The sequence below is a fragment of the Eriocheir sinensis genome, chromosome 29 (assembly GCF_024679095.1).
Source record: "Eriocheir sinensis breed Jianghai 21 chromosome 29, ASM2467909v1, whole genome shotgun sequence".
NCBI classification, from domain to species: Eukaryota; Metazoa; Arthropoda; class Malacostraca; order Decapoda; family Varunidae; genus Eriocheir; species Eriocheir sinensis.
Window position 1 is genome coordinate 18,027,781 of NC_066537.1, and position 2,972 is coordinate 18,030,752.

The 2,972-nt window shown below is 46.3% G+C and overlaps 1 protein-coding gene across 2 annotated transcripts in view; it reads right to left on the reverse strand.

Moving 5' to 3' along the window:
• The window catches only part of LOC127005246 (cell adhesion molecule Dscam2-like), a 137,945-nt gene extending 137,883 nt beyond the window's left edge, over window positions 1-62 (reverse strand). Inside the window, exon 1 of one of the 2 annotated variants that reach the window (XM_050874013.1) lies at window positions 1-62. This exon is cut by the window's left edge and continues 34 nt beyond it. The gene's annotated coding sequence lies outside the window, so the exon portion shown is untranslated. The other variant, XM_050874015.1, reaches the window with a different exon arrangement.
• Between the last annotated feature and the right edge of the window lie 2,910 nt (window positions 63-2,972).

Sequence of the window (2,972 nt, forward strand, 5' to 3'; positions counted from 1 at the left end):
GTTGGCGGTGGTGAGTGAGGCCAGAGCTGGGCGCCGCACGTCTGTCCCCCTTGGTGGTCGGACACGCACTGACTGGCTGACAGGCTGGCTCGCTTGGAGCTTGCCCAGACTCAGACTTTGGTGGTGGTGGTGATGGTGATGGTGGTGGTGATGTTGGTTGATTTTAGGGCAGTCATCACCATGATCACCATTGTCATCACCACGAGAGCTTTTGTTTCACCTCCATTTCATTACTTATATCACCACCACCACCACCATCATCACCACCAAAACCACTCCTCCTCCTCCTCCTACTCTTCTTACTCTGTTGCATTTTGAGGGTAATTCTGGTGGTGTCTGTGTGTGTGTGTGTGTGTGTGTGTGTGTGTGTGTGTGTGTGTGTGTGTGTGTGTAATCATCCCACACACACACACACACACACACACACACACACACACATGATTGCTCTCTTGACATACATAATATTTTTTTTCCCGTCCCACGCACACACACACACACACACACACACACACACACACACACACACACACACACCGCTCTCTCACATCATCATCATTATTATTATTATTATTATTATTATTATTACGAACATATTAATAACAGAACCTTAATCAAACAGACACATTTCTACCCACACACACACACACACATACATACACACATACATACATTCATACATACATATATACGTACACATGTAGACTTATGGGTACTGACAGCCTTAAGCCCTAGGGAGGAAAAATGGAGGAGGGGAGAGGAGGAGGAGGAGGAGGAGGAGGAAAGGGGAATGGAAGGGAAGAGGAAGGGAAGAAGAGAGAAAGAGGAGGGAAGAGGAAGACGAGGAGAACGAAAGAGAGGAAGAGGAGGAGAGAAAGAGACTGAAAAAGAGGAAGAAGAGGAAGAGGAGAGAAAAGAAAGGAAGGAGAAAGGAGAGAATATAAAAATAAGAGAAAGAAGAAGAAGAAGAAAGAAGGGATTAGAGAGAGAGAGAGAGAGAGAGAGAGAGAGAGAGAGAGAGAGAGAGAGAGAGAGAGAGAGAGAGAGAGAGAGAGAGAGAGTGGAGAGGGGAGATAAGGAAATGAATCGAAAAAGCGAGAGAGGGAGAGAGAAAGAAAAAGGAGGAGATGGAGGAGAAGGAAGAAAGTTTGGAAACGAAGAGAAGGAAGGAAGGAAGGAAGGATAAAGTGAAAGAAGAGGAAGAGGAAAAGAAGGAAAGAGGAGTAAGAAAGAAGAGATAGAAGAGAAAAAAAAGAAAAAGAATGGAAAGGAAAAGGAAAAGGAAGAATTATAAGAAAAAAAGGAAAAAGAAAATAAAAGGAAAAAAATAAACACCAAAGGAAAGGATTTAAGAGAGAGAGAGAGAGAGAGAGAGAGAGAGAGAGAGAGAGTGAGAGAGAGAGAGAGAGAGAGAGAGAGAGAGAGAGAGAGAGAGAGAGAGAGAGAGAGAGAGAGAGAGAGAGAAAGTTAACGAAGGACCAGGAAGAGAAAGGAATGGAGAAGAAAGGGAGATAAAGAAGAAGGAAAGTAAACAAGAGAGAGAGAGAGAGAGAGAGAGAGAGAGAGAGAGAGAGAGAGAGAGAGAGAGAGAGAGAGAGAGAGAGAGAGAGAGAGAGAGAGAGAGAGAGAGAGAGAGAGAGAGAGAGAGAGAGAGAGAGAGAGAGAGAGAGAGAGAGAGAGAGAGAGAGAGAGAGAGAGAGAGAGACGTTAAATAAGGGAAAGGGAGAAAAAGGGGCGGAAAGGAAGGGAGGAGGAGGGAGGGAAAGGGAGGGAAATAAATAAGGGGGAAGGGAAGGGAGAAAAAAGGGAGGGGAAGTAAGGGGAGGGAAGGAGGAGAGGAGGAAGGGAGGAAACGGAGGGGAGGGAGGGAGAGAGGGAGGTAAAAAAAATATAGTGACAGGATTCGTGAAAATAATTATTGAGGAGAATTATGAGAGTGAGAGAGAGAGAGAGAGAGAGAGAGAGAGAGAGAGAGAGAGAGAGAGAGAGAGAGAGAGAGAGAGAGAGAGAGAGAGAGAGAGAGAGAGAGAGAGCAGGAACGATATTTATTTTCTACCTTCCTACTCTCTCTCTCTCTCTCTCTCTCTCTCTCTCTCTCTCTCTCTTCCTTCTTCCTTCCTTCCCTCTTATCCTCCTCCTCCTCCTCCTCTTCCTCCTCCTCCTCCTCCTCCTCCTCCTCCCTTCATTCAGTTTAATTGCTTCCTTTGTGTGTGTTTGTTTGTTTGTTTCTTTTCGTTTGCTGGTCACGTGATTGCCAGGACTCACGTGATTGGCTGATAACTTGTCCAATCAGAGTCTCGTATTTACCGTGAAGGAGAGGGAAGGAAGGAAGGAAGAGGAGGAGGAGGAAGAAGAGGAGGAGGAGGTTGAGAAAGGAAGGAGGGAGAGAGGAAGGAAGAAGGGAGGGAGGTAGGGAGGGAGAGAAGGAAGGAAGGATGGAAGGAAGGAAGAGGAGGAGGAGGAGGAGGAAGAAGAGGAGGAGGAGGTTGAGAAAGGAAGGAACGAGAGAGGAAGGAAGGAGAGAGGAAGGTAGGGAGGAAGGAAGGAAGGAAGGTAGGGAGGGAAAGAAGGAAGGAAGAAGAGAAAGGAAAAAGAGGAAGAGGAGAGGAAGAAGAAGAGGAGAAAGAGGAGGAGGAGGAGGAGGAGAAAGAGGAAAGAGAGAAAACGAAAAGAGAAAGAGGGAACAGCAGGGGTTATCAGGCAAGAAGGAGGAGGAGGAGGAGGAGGAGGAGGAGGAGGAGGAGAGGAGGAGGAGGAGGAGGAGGAGAAAGGAAGGACACCACTTGCTACTTACCTCCCGCCATTACCTCCTCCTCCTCCTCCTCCTCCTCCTCCTCCTCCATTATTATTATTATTATTATTATTATTATTATTATTATTATTATTATTATTATTATTTCTCTTCTACCCAAATTCATTCCTCTGTTTTCGTCTCTCTGTCTCTGTCTCTCCTCCTCCTCCTCCTCCTCCTCCTC